The sequence below is a fragment of the Bubalus bubalis genome, chromosome 11, assembly GCF_019923935.1.
Source record: "Bubalus bubalis isolate 160015118507 breed Murrah chromosome 11, NDDB_SH_1, whole genome shotgun sequence".
NCBI lineage: Eukaryota > Metazoa > Chordata > Mammalia > Artiodactyla > Bovidae > Bubalus > Bubalus bubalis.
In genome coordinates this window covers 40,580,028-40,598,171 of record NC_059167.1, presented here as the reverse complement: position 1 = coordinate 40,598,171, position 18,144 = coordinate 40,580,028, and positions in this window count along the sequence as shown.

Sequence of the window (18,144 nt, the reverse complement as noted above, 5' to 3'; positions counted from 1 at the left end):
AGGGCCTGGGTTCAAGCCCCGGTCGAGGAACTAAGATCCTTTAAGTCACGCAGCACAGCCGTAAATAAATGAGTCACAGTGAGAATGGAGCTGACTTCGAGTAGGTGAAGGCTGAGGGTGGAGGGAAAGCTGAAGATGCAAGAGTTCTCCAGCAGAGGAATAGCATGGAGGCAAGGCTCTGCCTGGGTTAGAACTGAAGGAAGAGCATTCAGAAAGGGTAGCATCTCAATGCAAAGTGGGGAAGTTGGGAGAGATGAAGCTGCAGTGGCAGACAGAGGCTGGCTATGGTAAGGAAGAGGAAACTATTCATTAGGTCTAAGAACAATGATATTAAGGTATTTATTGGAAGAGACTATTGCTTCCCAATCTTCAGTGGGTCTCACTCTGCAGGTTCAAATAAGCTTTTGGTTTCTTGAAGTGGATCATGCAGAGAGAGGTAGATGGAAGGCAGGGAGGCATTTGTCTCATTGATTTTGTAATTTCTGAGATGTATGAAACCAGAGAAAGCAGCCAGAAACAGAATAGAGCCTATATATTACCCAGCTCTTTATACATAAGCTGTTGGAATAGCGTATATGTTATAAACAGCAGGGTGGGAATTAGTTGGCCAAGACCAGGCTGGAATAGGTCTGGCTTCATTTCAGTCTAACGATCTCCAGTGTTAGATCAACAAGATGTTTATAGTATGACACAGAACAAACTGACCCAAGTTATTTCAGAGCCATTAATACTGTGCCTTGTTTTAGATTACTGTTTTTACAGAGTATATTCCAAGGTACAAGGTATATTAAAGGGGAAATAAAATCAGTGACACTTGGGAGTGGGCTTGGAGATAAAGAAATACTGTACAGTAGTAATACTAAGGCTTTAATTTTTCCAAAACAAATTACATGAACATTTTAATTAATTGTGTATATTAAGATTTTTAAGCAGAGAATTAAGTCTATTAAAAATGTCAGAACAGAAACAGGAATAAAAAAGAGAAGGCAAAACCTTCCTATCTGGGAGCCTGCCCAACTAGGTCCCCAGAACCTGGATACCTCCCCCAGTGTCACAGTTTATGGAACTATCTGGGTTTTCATGGGGATCACCCAATCTAATCTTCGTGTAGCTTTTTAGGAAGCATGAGGTCTGATGCTCTAGAGAATGCTTATAGCGCCACACAAAATTTGATTATGCTGTACTTGAGTAGCGTTTTTTTTTTTAACCTTTTTATTTTATAAACTATTTATTTCATATTGGAGTATAGTCAATTAACAGTGCTGAGATAGTTTCAGGTAGACAACCCAGGGTGAACAACCAGTGAAAACCCAGCAGTGAAAACTCAGTCATACATATACATGGGTATATGTTTGAAGAGCATTTTTAAATACCCCCCAGTGTTCTGTACAATCATTTAGGGCTTCAAAAAACCAAAACTTTAGAGTGAAAATTTCATTAATGATGACGAGGCTGATCAATTATTCTTGATTTTAACAAACCACCCAAGATACAGTGTCGTCATACAACTCTTTGATTATGCAGGCAGATAGTGGGCTTCAGGAATTAGGAGAGAGCACAGTGGGGATGGCCTGGTTTTATTCCAGGATTTTTGGTGCTTCAGTTGCAAAGACCTGAAGGCTGGGGTTGACTGAACAGCTGGTGCCTAAATAATCTGGTGGCTTCTTCATGCCCATGTTGGATGACCAGGCTGCAGTGACTCCAAGGCTGAGCTCAGTTGGGACTGCTGATTGGACAGCCTGGGAGTGGCCTCTCCATGTGGCTTGGGCTCTCTCCCAGGATGGCAGCCTCGGGGTAGCTGGACATCCTGCGTGGCAGTTTGTTTAGGGCCATTTAGGACCAGGTAAGGGTCATGATGATGAAGATGATGCAAAATGCATTCACATTGTAAAGCTTCATTTGCTAATTGTAGAGACTAGGGAACAAGAACCAAAAAGAGCAGGGGATTCTTACAAGTGGGTCATAGTGGGAGCAATTTAGCTGCATTTTGGTAACTCTAAGAAAAAAAATTCTATGAGAGCAGAAAATATTCACTACTGTCTTCTGTACTGTACTGTACTCTGCCTACTAAGGGCTCTGAATACTTATGATCCGTGTCTCTGTGTTGCTCCCCCTACACAGATCTGCCTTTGGAAGGATGCCACAAATACATAGCACTTGCCTTGTTTGAAAGCATTCACTTAGGTGCAGCCTCCCCAAGTCTCCTAAATGAAAATAAAGGAGTTGGTGACTAAGCATGGGATTATCCCTTAAATGTCATAAATTTACCCCAGCCAGGTTGGTGCTAAATATAATTCCTAGTACAATTACTCAACAGGAGTAAAATAGGGGTTTTTCTTAGGGCACTGGCCTTGCCATTACATACAGAGACATGTCTGGGCCCAACTTCCTGAAGGAGGATGACAGTCCTATTTCTTGTTTTCTTTCACAATACTCTCATAATGGAGTGAAGATGCAAACGTTGTTAGAACAGGGCTTTCAAGTAGGAACTGGTAAACAAAAGCACTTTTTGTAAGTTTAGAAAGAGGTGTCATATACAATTTTGTTTAACTGCTGGCTTGATTTTACACTCTAAGAACTGGGACACATGATCCAACAATAGGAAGAACTCTGGAACACTGAATTTATTCTGGATACTCTTGGCTTGTATTATTGCCAAATTTAATTCCTTAAGGCTGTTTCTTCATCTGTAAAAATGTGAGTCTTAAAACTGATTTAATGCTGACTAGTTAAGTTCTTCTAGTCACTAAAGGTAAACATTTTTTAAAAAGGGACTGAAAAGTTTGCCCACATCCTCTCTCTAACATCTTGTTCTTTGTCCACCTGCTGTTCTGTCTTGTTGAGAAGATGGGAGAAAGGATGGGCAGGAAAAGCAGGAAATGAAACACCAAAACATGAACAGGAGAAAAGGCAGAAAGGATAGAATGGGGAGATGGAAAGCAGCACCTTGTAACACAAGAGCAGTGGAGACGATCTAAAGCCACGTATAGAGTGGAGAAGAATTTTCCTTTGACCTTCCATTCTTCCTACTCAAGAGCTGAAAATATCAAGAATAATTCATAAACACAATTTAAATTGAAAAGTCAAATACAAACCACACCTAGTCAATGGACATTTGCCATGGATAGCGGAGAAAGAAATGAACTTATGAAGTATAAAGTGGTTCTGAGAGGAAAAAGGATCTTCTATGTGACACTCAGCCTGGGAATTTTTCCCTACTTCCCTCACTGCCCAGTAAAGCTGGGGAGGTGAATACAATACTTCCATGGTAACAGCATTTCTGTAGCAGCCATGGTTGCAGATGTCGACTGAAACTGCCCAGCATTTGCATCTATCTGTCCAATCCATGCAAATGCTGTGAACAGCATAAAAAGTTGACTGGTAAAACCCAACTCTAGAGACGAGTTTTAAACAACCACAAAGAAAATGCTTGTAAACTTTGCAATTAGTTGTTCAGTTCTGACCCTAGGAAGTGGCTAATTGCTACAGATTGGTGAGGTTCAAGTGAAGAGGACAGAAGCAGTGAAAACTGGACACAGAGGAAAAGAGAAATGAAAAGCAGGACCAAGAAGGGGATCTCATTTCTCCTAAGGAGAGATATCTTGTTTCTTCTTAAGGAAGCGACTTCACAGAGATGCTAAAAGATCTGCCCAGGGTCACTTCCTGTTGAGAAGGGATTAATAGACCCCTGGTACAAATTACAGTTACATTAGTATGGTATTTGTTTTTTAATATTTTATGTCTGTGCGTGAATGCTCAGTTGCTAAGTTGTGTCTGATTTTTTGTGACCCCATGGACTGTAGCCCACCAGGCTCTCTGTCCATGGGATTTCCCAGGCAAGAATACTGGAGTGGGTTGCCATGCCCTTCTCCAGGTGATCTTCCCGACCCAGGGATCAAACCTATATCTCCTGGATTGCAGGTGGGTTTTCTTTTTTTACCATTGAGCTGCTAGGGAAGTCCCATTTTATGGATGTAATACATGATAAACGGTTCAGTTCATGTCATAGTACTGATTTAGATCTTAAATAACTATTTTATTGCCTTTGGAAGGAATGATGCTAACGCTGAAACTCCAGTACTTTGGCCACCTCATTCGAAGAGTTGACTCATTGGAAAAGACTCTGATGCTGGGAGGGATTGGGGGCAGGAGGAGAAGGGGATGACAGAGGATGAGATGGCTGGATGGCATCACCAACTCCATGGACGTTGAGTTTGAGTCAACTCCGGGAGTTGGTGATGGACAGGGAGGCCTGGCGTGCTGCAATTCATGGGGTCGCAAAGAGTCGCACACGACTGAGCGACTGAACTGAACTGAACTGCCTTTTTTAAGTTAAGAAGTCTTCTTAATTGGATTCACTGCTCCCTAGAATTTTGCCTGGCACATGTAGTAGGAGCTCACTAGATATTCTATAAACAGAACTCAGCTGTAATATAGAGGAATCTTCAAAAAGAACCCAATCAGAGAAAATTCCTCTGTAGTTGTACATACATTTGTAAGGCATAAGTTAAGCACTTTATAAATGTAAAATGAGTGTCACCATTTTATGTGTGTGTATATGTGGGTATAAAGGGGTATGTTAGTTGAGAGGGACTAACTATTATTAAGTAATATCTGCTGTAGATATAATACCTTGTGTTGAACATTGTTTTGTTTTGAGGCTCTATTAACGTGTCCAAGTGTTACCTGCCTTCAGATTTGTTCTAACACTGATTTCTAGATTTTTTTATTCATAAGAAAAATATCTACTTGGCCAAGATGAAGAAGTCTGACACAATAAATAGGAACAGACCCAGAAGTCTAAGGACTTCAGGTTCTGATCCCATGAATGTTCCTTGTAGTCTGGGTATCCATGGGCAATTTGATTTGTGGAGCTGGATTTCCCAACAAGACAAGCTGGTTTAGAAGAGTTTCAATATCATATCTGTGTGCCTAGATTTTTGTGAAGGACAGTTGAATTTTCAAACTTTTTTTTTCTCTTCTTTCATCCACTGCTAGAACATTTGGAAAACTCAGCAGTTCATTTTTCAAATTACATTTCACAGGCTGCCTTGAATTCAAAGACGCATCAAGATCTTTTGATGGATCTTGTTTCAGAATTTGGGTGAAGAACTATGATCGCTGTATCACAGGTGCTCCCTTTCTGTGACATCAAGTCTCACAGGCTTTTATTTCCGGACACCAGAAGGTCCATCACTGGTTTACATGAAAAGGTCTCTTTTCAAAGCTCCTGACCCCATTACTACTGTGGAAACAAAATAAAGCAAACTCCTGAATCTAGTGCTTCAGACATCAATCCAGGATTAATTCAGGATCAAGAAATAAGATAATTCAGTTTTAGTGACACTGTATTGAGTCAGAATAAACAGTTCACTGGTCAGAGGAGAGAAAGATTTCAAGTATCTTGCTAGTTGGAACAAAGTAATTTTCCCTTGCTGAACATGCTTGGCCTTTTTCAAAGTGAACAATGTTCTTGCAGCGTTCCTTCTGGAAATTGTTAGTGTCTGTGCAATCTCTAAAGCTCCCAACTACCCACAAAATTAAAGGAGGTGGTGTTTGTTTGGGTACCTACATTGTATCAGGCACTACTAAATACCTTATGCATGTTACTCCATCTGATCATCAAAATTGCTTTAAAATATATGATGAGTGCTTCACTCTGATCTTTATGGACTTCTGGAGTCTGATCTCAATTTACTTTTTGAGTCTACTTCTCCCCATCATGTAACATAGGGCTGTTTCATCCTAACTGAACTATTTGCCATTCCCAAAATATACACACTTTTGATTTTTCATATCTATGACTGTTATTCTGCATGAGTCAATGTGTCTCTGTCTGTGAACAATAACCACTTACTTTGCGCTCCCTCTTCTCTCTCACAACTGAACCCTGCAATCTAGGTGAATGCCATCTGCTTAAAAAATCTGTTTTGTGTACTGCTCAACTCAATGCTGTGTTCTATTCAACTCAAAATATATGTATTGAGTTGAACTGAATTCATATATTGTCTGTTTAAAATACAAGTTTGAAAGAAATGAACTCCCAAGAAGTGATGTAAATATGTAAACACAGAGAATGCCTATTGGGGAAGGCTATTGCTGAAATGTATTTGGATGCATTTTGGGTTCTGATAGAGACAAAGGAAGGTACATTTTAAGAAGAATGCACAAAGAGTGATGAACTAATAACTGAATTTTCTGGTCTTTCTAATTTTATAATGCTGTCACTCACAGTTAAAACAGAGACAAATCCTATTTCATAAAGACTTGGCTAATTTTAGGTTTCACCGGTTCATTAAAAGAGAATGACAGAATCACAGAGATGATTGAACTTTCATTCTGATGTTACTAGTCTTGCTGCTCTGGGAGATGGTACTTAAAAGACTGTGATAACACAACACAATCACACGTAGATGACTATGATTGCCTGTGAGAGGGAGATTGGGGGTAATACTACTGCTCCAACACTGCATCTCTTTTCAACTCAGCATTGGAGACACTGCAACTTATCTTTTTCCCAAACACCTCGACACACACTGATTCACTCTAACATACAACCACCCTGGCTCTTCTTGTGCTTCCAAGGTGAATCAAGTCAGATACATATCTGTGATTTGCATACCACATTTGAAGTCTGTAGTGACTAGCTAGGAAGGGGCCTCATGTCAATTTATTGCTAGTGTTAGGAATATCAAATAATGAAATGAAGAAGCACCTGAGTTCTTTCAACCATGATTTGTGCAAGACTCCTGGAATGAATTGTCCAATTGGGACAAGAATTGTGTTTGAATAACAAAATTCTGTATTAGCATCATTAAAAATCTTTTTGCTTTGTATTAGGGATGTGGGTTCTAACTCTACTCCTGCCTGAACTTTCGACACTTAGAGCAAAATCTCTCTGTAACTAGGCAACGTGGCTTTTCTTTGCACAAAAGGACTCCAGCATCACCTTCTCAGGACACAAACTGGTCATTATTCTTCTTGGACGCACAAGCATTATTACCTTCAAAGTCTCCATTTTCCCACAGAGCCAGAGCTTCAGTTCCTCTGTTCACTTCCTGGAATGAGCTTTTCACTAATACTGCTTTTCTCTCTGAGTTCCTCCCTTCAGGAGAGAATGTAAGAAGCCAGCTCTTCACGCAGTTTCCATAGCTTCACCCCTCACCCAGAAAATCTTAAGGACTGTAGATTTAGCAGGGCAGTGCCAAGGTGTCGATGCCAAAAATGGATTTAGAAAATCTTAATTTAGTCTGGTAGGCAGAGATTACGCCATCAGTATTTTCATCATCATCAATTTTGATTTCATTTTTGTTTAAGTAGGGAAAAAAGATGTAAAAGAATCTAAAAAGGAGCCATGTAAAATAGGCCATCTCAAAAACAAATAGAGTCGAGTTCAATCTTCATACACATCTCTTATGAAACAGTTTCCCAGGGGAAGAGCATATTGGAAATTTCACGGAGGAGGAAAGGAGCCTGTCAGGTAAATGTTCCTTTAAGAAATGTACAAGGATGAAACTGGCATCTGAAGTGGATTAAGAAAGAAAATCTACTTTTCTTTTACTTGGTTTCCTAAGAAAATGAAGTAAATATGAAAAAGAATATATCTGTCACTGAGAGTACAAAACGGACTGGCTCTCCTTTGCTCTGAGAAGATATTTGGCAAATGATACTGTGTTTCTTTATCCAAAACCTGACTTTATTAACAGATGAAAACAGCAGACTCTGATTGCTTTTCAAATTATTTAAATTTGCATTTGAAAACATGAGTCCCTGTAAACTGTCCAAACAAGTGTAAAGAAATATAGTGAAAAATCAACTCTTCAAGATCTTCAGGAAGTTTGTAAAATGATACAGAAAAATACCATTTGTAACATCAAAACTAGTTTTTAAATAAATTATATATTTTACTTGAAAAAGCAACACATATATATGACAAAAATTCAAATATTATATAAAACTATCCCGTCAAAATAATTTTTCTCCACTCCCCAGTTACTGGGTCCACTTTACATATTTACATATTGATCTATCCCATTTTCAAAAAAAACTACAAACTATCATATTACATCAATCTCCATAATTTATTTAACTTGGTCTCCTATTCATACACATTTAGATCACTTCCAGGCATTTTCAAGAAATATCTCAGGTCCCTCACAAGAAGCATGACCTGAGGCAAGCTATTTAATCTATGTTTCAGTTTCCTTATTTGTTTACTGGGGACAACAATAGCACTTATTTATCATAGATTCTTTTGATTGTTTACCCAATGGCTATTTCCTCCTTGTTTAAGATTTAGCACACTGACTTTTGTCTTGGTGGCCATACAATATACTCAGCCAAGTTGAGTCCCTCTTCCAGCTCTAGAGGATAAACAATGATTGATTTTAGCAAAATTGGCAATGACAATGCCCTTTGTCAGTGAGAAGTTTAAGCAGAGACGCAAGATCTGGAGATATGGTATCGGTTAAAAGCATGACTGTGAAGTCAGAATCCTGGGTCCAGCAGTGTAAATTTGGAGAAGCTACTTAAACTCATTGAATGCAAGAAATTATAACAGTAGTCCCTACTGCATTAAAAAAATGCTGTGAAGATGAAAGGAGTGAGTGAATGTATATAAAGAACATATAGCAGGGTCTCATACTTCTTAATGGCAACCCACTCCAGTACTCTTGCCTGGAAAATCCCATGGATGGAGGAGTCTGGTAGGCTACAGTCCATGGGGTCACAAAGAGTCGGACACGACTGAGCGACTTCACTTTCACTTTCATACTTCTTAAGCACTCAATAAATGTTGCAATTAATATTAACTATCCAGTGAAATGTAAGTGAAAGTTTGTGCTGGGTGAGGATTCTGGAAAGACTTTTGCTCCTGATCAAGAGATGGACTAAGGAGACACTGGATTGTTCCCTGCTTCTAATGTTACCATTTGATGTGTGAGATGATCAGAGCTGCTGTAGCCCTCTTGGCACCATGAGAAGGCCACAAGGACTGCTAAGACATCAACCAGAGCCCGGAATGCTACACCACAGATTTGCACCTAGGACCAGTTACTTCCAAACTTCTCGTTTAATTAGATGATGCACTACTAAACCGCATTGTTGTTTTTCAGTCACTAAATCATGTCCGACTCTTTGTGATCCCATGGACTGCACCACAGCAGGCTTCCCTATCCTTCACTATCTCCCAGAGTTTGCTCAAATTCATGTCCATTGAGTGGGTGATGCTATCTAACTATCTCATCCTCTGCCACCCTCTTTTCCTTTTGCCTTCAATCTGTCCCAGCATCAGGGTCTTTTCTAATGAGTCAGCTCTTCACAACAGGTGGCCAAAGTATTGGATCTTCACTGATGCTTCAGCATCAGTCCTTCCAATGAGTATTCAGGACGGATTTCCTTTAGGACTGACTGGTTTCATTTTGCTGTCCAAGGTATTCTCAAGAGTCTTCTCTAACACCACAATTCAAAAGCATCAATTCTTTGGTGCTCAGGCTTCTTTCTGGTCCAACTCTCAAAGAAACAGAATTTACTAATTATTTGCAGCTAATAGCACTCCTAATTGATGCATAATTTATAGGATGTTTGAGTGGATTAAATAGGTACTATATGTAAAGCATTTTGAATAACAATTGTTCTATAACAAATGCTTGATAAGTGGTAGTTATCATTATTACTCTTGTTATTGTACTTGAGAACATGTGCAATTATATATTTTATGTAAATTCCTAAAAGAGCAACTTCTGGGTTGCAGAGTATGTGCTAGTCAAATTATAACATGTGTCACAAATTTATACCCTTTACAGAAGTTATATCAAATCAATATGAGAGTATCAGTTTCTACACCTTTGCCAACATGTATACTCAGAATTTCCTAATGTTTGGGTAAAAATTTTATTGTTAATTTATGTTTAATTTTAAGTGAGGTTAACCATCTTTCTTTAATTGATAAGCCATTTGTACTTTAATCTGTGTATTCATGATCTTCACCCTGTCTTTTATTGAATTTTCAGAACTCTGTATACATAAAGGAAATCATCCCTCTGTTATGGCATACAAATCATGCCAGTCAGAATGGCTGCCATCAAAAAGTCTACAAACAATAAATGCTAGAGAGGGTGTGGAGAAAAGGGAACCCTCTTACCCTGTTGATGGGAATGCAAACTAGTACAGCCACTATGGAGAACAGTGTGGAGATTCCTTAAAAAACTGGAAACAGAACTGCCATACAACCCAGCAATCCCACTGCTGGGCATACACACTGAGGAAACCAGAATTGAGAGAGACACGTGTACCCCAGTGTTCATCGCAGCACTGTTTATAATAGCTAGGACATAGAAGCAACCTAGATGCCCATCAGCAGATGAATGGATAAGGAAGTTGTGGTACATATACACAATGGAGTATTACTCAGCTATAAAAAAGTGCATTTGAGTCAGTTCTAATGAGGTAGATGAAACTGGAGCCTATTTTACAAAAGAAATAAGTCAGAAAGAGAAACACCAATACAGTATGTTAACACATATATATGGAATTTGGAAAGACAGTTAACAATGACCCTATATGCAAGACAGCAAAAGAGACATAAAGAATGGACTTTTGTACTCTGTGGGAGAAGGTGAGGGTGGGACGATATGAGAGAATAGCATTGAAACATGTATATCACCATATGTAAAACAGATGATCAGACCAAGTTCAATGCATGAAGCAGGGCACTCAAAGCTGGTGTGCTGGGACAACCCGGAGGGACGGGGTGGGGAGGGAAGATGGTGGGGGGTTCAGGTTGGGCTGACATCTGTACACCCATGGCTGATTCATGTCAATGTATGGCAAAACCACCACAGTACTGTAGAGTAGTTAGCCTCCAATTAAAATAAATAAATTAATTAAAAAAACATTTTTGTCATGTGAGGACTTTTAATTTTTCTAATCAAATTTATTAGTCATCACTTCTGTGCTTATGAAACCTTTCCCACTCCCAAGTTTGTAAACAAAAACAACAAAAAAACTCCCACAAAATTTATGATCCCATATGTTCTTCTAATACTTTCATTTTTAAAAAACATTTGACTGGTGGATCCATTTGTATTTAGTAACAGATGTAGCTTTATTCTTTTGCAGCTGGCTGGCCACTTTCTCACTACCATTTTATTGGACAAGTCCTGTTTTTCACTGATTTTTAACATTAAAGTTATCATATACCAAGTTTTCTATACGTATTTGGAATTGTACTCTATATTATTTTATTTTTTTTCTTTGTATATAATGTGCTAGTACCAAATTATTAAACGTGGAAATACTTTTATACAACAATTGAGTTATACCTCACTTATTATTTCTATTTTCCTGGCTATTTCCATGTGTTCAGTTTGCCATGAGGACTTTAGATTCTTTCTAATTTAAAATATTCCATTGGTATTTTAATTTGGATTCTATCAAATTCACTAATTTGAAAATTGACATCTTAATAATGCTAAGATCTCCTGTTCAAGGGTAAGGTATGCCCTTTTTGTTCCTCAGTAGTTTTGACAAATCACGTTGATTTCTTGTTAAGTTTATTCCTAATAACTTTTTGTTGTTATTTAGAAGGGTATCTTTTCTTTTTTTATATTCTAAACTGCTGTGTGTCTGTGTGTGTATCTAGGGAAGTTGAATGATAGTCTCCTATGCTTTCTTAAACAGAATGTGCCTAATATAATTAACTTTTTCTTTTATAACACAAATTGCTACTATTGTAGAGAATATTGTGACTAATGCGATTACTTATGGTTACATAAGTATCCCTACAGATTTTAGAAGATGATGGATCGAATCTTTATAAGTATGGGAAGGAAAGACTGCATAATTCAATACCAAAATTGAACAAAGATAGCTTTGTTTGTTATTTATGAATTCTATTGCTAAAATAAAAATTAATCTTTGCGATTTAAATTCAGAAGCCTTTGACTGTATTTCTTTAATTTTAAGCTATCCATTCCTTACATTTTAATGTTTTTGAAATTGAGAAGCACCTTATAGTCCATTGTGTATATCTTACATAGTAATGTTTCTTTTTCTCTTTGAAAGGTTCTTTATTGTAATAATTGATGGCCTCTAAGAATTGAGAAAATATATTTTTCTATATACTATAATATTACATTATAACTGTGAAGGCTCTTCCCTCCTCCTCTAGGAAACCAAGGATGGTTTGGTATATTTATTAATACAATTAATTACATTTGTTGTTCAAAGGATACAGTGTATAAATTTACTGAGATGTTGAAAAGTTTGTATAAAATTTAAGGACTTCTCATTTTTTAAAAAAGCAATAACATATTAGGTAAAGAATAACACTTCATTAGCATCATAAAGATTTCTACTTCAAACCAACCATTACCATAATTTTCATAAAAGACAAATATTACATCCAAGTCAGAATAAAGAAATTAAATCCTTCTGTCACTGCACAGAATAAGTTTTTCTATGAACGTGAACATTGCTCAGTTGTTTCTGACTCTTTGGGATCCTGTGGACTACACAGTCCATGGAATTCTTCAGGCCAGAATACTGGAGTGGGTAGCCTTTCCCTTCTTGAGGGGATCTTCCCAACCCAGGGATTGAACCCAGGTCTCCTGCATTACAGATGGATTTTTTACCAACTGAGCTATCAGGGAAGCCCAAATTTTCCTATAAATACTAGCTTAAGTATTGTATCAAAAAAGGTATAAATGTTCCAAAGGAAGAGAATATGCACTGTTTTTTAGATATATTCTTTCTCTTTTGGAATTAAAATTTAAAAGATATTAAAAAAAATAGGAAATGTAAAAATCATAAACTTCCTTGTATTCTTGTAACCTCTAGTTCAAAGTTCAAGCAGAAAAAGTACTGTTCATGACAACACTAACAATGTTAAAAACGTAGGAAAAAACTAAGCATGAGTAGGATCAAGCTGAAGAAAATTATAAAACTCTGCTAAAGGATATAAAAACAACTTCAATAGAAGGGGAATCATGTTGCTTCTTTAGAAATCCTAAATATGTCAATATGTACAGAGATACTCAGAATCTACAAATATTTCATAGATTTCCATTCTTAATTCTGCTGTTAAGGCTTAAAAGCTTACTACTCAGTTGACTTGTTATCATTTATTTATGCTCACCCATTTTTGCCTATAAATGTTATCAGCATTACTTTTATACTTCCATCTTTTGCCTTTCACCAGAGGAGGACAAATCAAACTGCATATTTTTTCCAGCGCTCTGATCTATTGCAGAGGTTCGACATATTCTAGTGTTCGGAGTAGCATAGTATTTAGAGTAGTTCTGACATTCAGTAAACGGGTGACCAAGAGAGTACTTTGTTGATGTCTTGTTTTCAATATGGTAGCTTGATACTCTCTTAGGGTTACAGGCATTACATAGGGCATTCTTTATGTCCTAATAGTTGTAGCTGTTCTCTTTTTTTGCCTCTTGTCACTCACTATTTTCCACTGTCAAGAATGTCTATTCATTCCCATGCCTGTCTGTGCTTCTAATTGATGTTACCATCCACGATCACCATCCTTCTCCACGTGTTTTGTAGCTGTTTGCAGGCTTAACATTTCATCAAGAGGCTCTTCCCCTCCACAAGGCAGCTTTTATTAGTAGCATTTGGTGCTGGGAACCTTTTTTGCTGACAAAAGATTTTTAAACATTTTTCTAGCGGTTTTTGAGCTTGAAAAATTTCTTGAAGTCTCACTATTATGCTGCTGCTGCTGCTAAGTCGCTTCAGTCGTGTCCGACTCTGTGCGACCCCATAGATGGAAGCCCACCAGGCTCCCCCGTCCCTGGGATTCTCCAGGCAAGAACACTGGAGTGGGTTGCCATTTCCTTCTCCAATGCATGAAAGTGAAAAGTGAAAGGGAAGTCGCTCAGTCGTGTCCGACTCTTAGCGACCCATGGACTACAGCCTACCAGGCTCCTCCGTCCATGGGATTTTCCAGGCAAGAGTACTGGAGTGGGGTGCTATTGCCTTCTCCATTATGAAAGGCTCAATTCTGGACAGCATATGCTCACATGGAATTGTCCTTACAGATAAGGATTTTATTACAAATAGAATCAATGCATCCATTGATATCTGGACTTAATTTGAAAATAATTTAAAGATGAAAACTAATAATGCATGAGAGGAGCAGAGAAACTAACATTTTCTAGCAAGAATTAGGTTCTAGGCAAGATGTTAGACACTTTACACAGTCAGTTCGTGTTATTCATGGTAGTTATACTCTATAAAGTCACCACAAACAAAGTCGTAGAGAATATTGAACCATTGCTCATCAAGTAAACATAGGGTTAGGTTCCTGTGAGCCTGTCACAACGTCAATGGATCAATATATGACCTTGTTATATGTGTGTGTTTTTGTTCAAAGGCACCTTATTCACTATATATTTGTCAATGTTCATGGATTCATTAACATTGAACTCATGGCCAACAGCAGAGCTCATGCTTGAGTGAAGCTTATCGAACACACGCATTTTCTCTAGAATGCACACGACAGCCTGCTTGCACTTGGGAACACCACACAGCACTGTGCTCGGGGGCCCTTTTGTGAAATAGTGAAATTACTGACAAAGAGCAAAAAATGTAAAACAAACAAACAAAACATGGCACTAAATAGGCCATGAAAGGACAACTGTTTCCAGTCGGAAGGATGAAAATGAAAAGGCAGAGTATAGTCTTGTCCAACTTCAGCTGGGAATGCAACTCAAAATTTTCATCACCCTGCATGTCCACAGTTAACCAGGAAAATGCCACAAGTGTTGATTTTGGAATAACAAATAAATTTTGGCAAGTAGGGTAATTTACAATTACTGAATCTGGGAATAGTGAGGATCAATTGTACTTGAATATTCATTTAACTTTTAAAAGAGGTCTCCAAGATAAACCTTGGTATCCCTAACTTATAGATGAGAAAGCTGAGATATTGAGACACTTTGAAATAGAGAAATTTCAAGAACACATTAAAAATTTGTAGAGCTTTGCTTGTTTAATCCTAAGACCTCTGTCCTTACTACAATGGTTCTTTCAAACTTTTGCAACATTTAAAATAATGGGCATGGTCACTTTAATATGATATTGATCCATGCAATTTTCCTGGACTTCTTATAATCTTATTTAAGATACTAGTAAATATAGAAACAATACCTATGCACATAATATTCCCTGTTAGGTTCCTGATTTTCTATTCAGAAAGATTTAAGAATATACTTATGAACAATCAGGGATTACAACAGTGATTCTCAACCCTGGCTTCACATCAGAATCCCCTAGGAAGTGAAATAAAAAAATATGAACACCCAAATCCCACCTTGGGCCAATTAATTAGATTCTCTGTGGGTGAGAACTAGGCATCTGTAATGTATTTAAAAGCATCCTAAGGCATTTAAATGTGCAGCCAGGTTTAGTTCCATTGATTTGCAAGGGATGTGTTACCATTGAAGCCCATTCACTCCTACATCTCAATAAAGGGGTCATGCAAGTTATATAGAGAAGGGTAAAGATCCAACATATAATGAAAAACTGACTGAACAGTGGTGTGAATGGTAATCTAACACCATTGACTTAAAGGGAAAGAGGATGAGTCTCTCAAATTGGAGAGGAAAAGTAATCATCATCCTTTTTTTCTTCCTCATTTTAGGTTAGGACAATACTCATTTTGTGGGACTTTGGTAGAAGATTTATAGTCACATCAATATTATCTATATGGAAGATAAAATTCCAAATCATTGTGAATGCCCAAGGGCAGATATCCTATTTCTTTCACCACTGAATTTTCAGAGCCTAGTTACTGTTCAGTTCAGTTCAGTTCAGTCGCTCAGTCGTGTCCAACTCTTTGCGACCCCATGAATCGCAGCACACCAGGCCTCCCTGTCCATCACCAACTCCCGGAGTTGACTCAGACTCACATCCATCGAGTCAGTGATGCCATCCAGCTATCTCATCCTCTGTTGCCCCCTTCTCCTCTTGCCCCCAATCCCTCCCAGCATCAGAGTCTTTTCCAATGAGTCAACTTTTCGCATGAGGTGGCCAAAGTACTGGAGTTTCAACTTCAGCATCATTCCTTCCAAAGAAATCCCAGGGCTGATCTCCTTCAGAATGGACTGGTTGGATCTCCTTGCAGTACAAGGGACTCTCAAGAGTCTTCTCCAACACCACAGTTCAAAAGCATCAATTCTTTGGCGCTCAGCCTTCTTCACAGTCCAACGCTCACATCCATACGTGACCACAGGAAAAACCATAGCCTTGACTAGACGAACCTTTGTTGGCAAAGTAATGTCTCTGCTTTTGAATATGCTATCTAGGTTGGTCATAACTTTCCTTCCAAGGAGTAAGCGTCTTTTAATTTCATGGCTGCAGTCATCATCTGCAGTGATTTTGGAGCCCCCCCAAAATAAAGTCTGACACTGTTTCCACTGTTTCCCCATCTATTTCCCATGAAGTGATGGGTACCTGGGACAATATAAGTAAGTCTCATTAATTATGTGTTGAATGTATCAAAGGTGCCTTATGTTGATTTAGGAATGGATGAGGCACTCGTAATTCTTGATTAATTCTCCATTTTTCATGGATAAGCATGTCTTCTGTGTACATGCAGGCCCTCTGTGTGGTTGTTTACTGTAAAAGTGAAAAGTGTTAGTCGTTTAGTCATGTCCAACTCTTTGCGACCCTATGGATTGCACCCCGTCAGGCTCCTCTGTCCATGGGATTCTCCAGGCAAGAATACTGGAGTGAGCAACCATTCTCTTCTCCAGGGGAATCTTCCTGACCCAGGGATTGAATCTCGGTCTCCCACATGGCAGGCATTTTTTTTGTTTGTTTTACCATCTGAACCACCATGGAACCATTTCCTATGAATACAAGTAATTAAAAATCCAAACAAATTCATTTTGATATTTGGCAAAACTAATACAATTATGTAAAGTTTAAAAATAAAATAAAAAAAATCCAAACAAACGAGGAACTTACATTATTGTTGTGTAGACAAGGCATAGAAAATACTGGTAATGCACATTAAATAACTATTTTTAATGCACCTCATTGAATCACAAAGACAATAATTACTGCTTTGGGGAGAGGGTTTAGGCAAAGCTCTGCAGAGGCATTGAGACTCTAAGTGGCTGCTGGAGAACCTTCATGCTCTGTATAGAAAAGAGCAAGTCCGTCAAAGGAACATTCAGCACATTAAGGAGCCGCCGGTGGCATCAACTCTGTTCTCATCAGGCTTTGCTGTGAAGGCGCTGGCATTTTTTCTAAAGTTTGGGAAAAGTGCACAGGTTCTAGGGAATAAGTACCAGCAGTCGATTTTCTCTGCTTTTTGTGACTTTTTTATTTTCATCGTCTATTTGAAGAGTCTCTATTATTCCTGTGGAGTCAAGTTTCTTTTTATGCGCAGATTCCATCGCACATTAAGAATGCTTACATGTGAATAGCTTCAGGTTACAGTTCTATTTAAAGTTTTTCTATGTAAAGCCTTGATTTAAGAAAATTTCTCATTATCTTGCATTTTCCTTGTAAACCGATCTTCCCTCAGTTCTATCTTGCCAGGTGTATGGGCATGTTTATCTTCTAAGAAGACAAGTATTTTTATCATACCCTTTCCTAGCCAAGAGAACTAGGAGTATTAAGTATGCACACAGGGTACATCTACCAGGGTTCTTGAGTTTTTGGCACCACAAACTTCATGTACAAGGAGTACTAGGCTTCTGTATGTTTCAATATTTAAATAATTTTGGTTATTGTAACTGAATGCTGATTTAATTTAAAATCAGGTTTATTATAGCTGGACTGAAGCCTCCCCCCCTACCCCAAGTACTTCCATTCATTGGTGGGCAACAGTATTATGGCGAAAATCTAACTCTGAAGCAAATCAGAGACCAAAAGTGACCACTTCCTTTAATAAATGAGACACCAATGAGCCAACTGAATCTCTGAATCTTTGTTTGGGCCTTGCTTTCTTGTGAGATGAGTGGGACACAAGCAACATGTAAAATTTTATTATTATTATCATTATTTTAATACTACATGCCATAAGAGTACAGTCTCTGCTTGGAGAGGACCAAAGAATGCCCAAGAAGGACTTTTGTGTAAATACGACTCAGAAAGTACTCAGTATTATCTAGCTACATAATT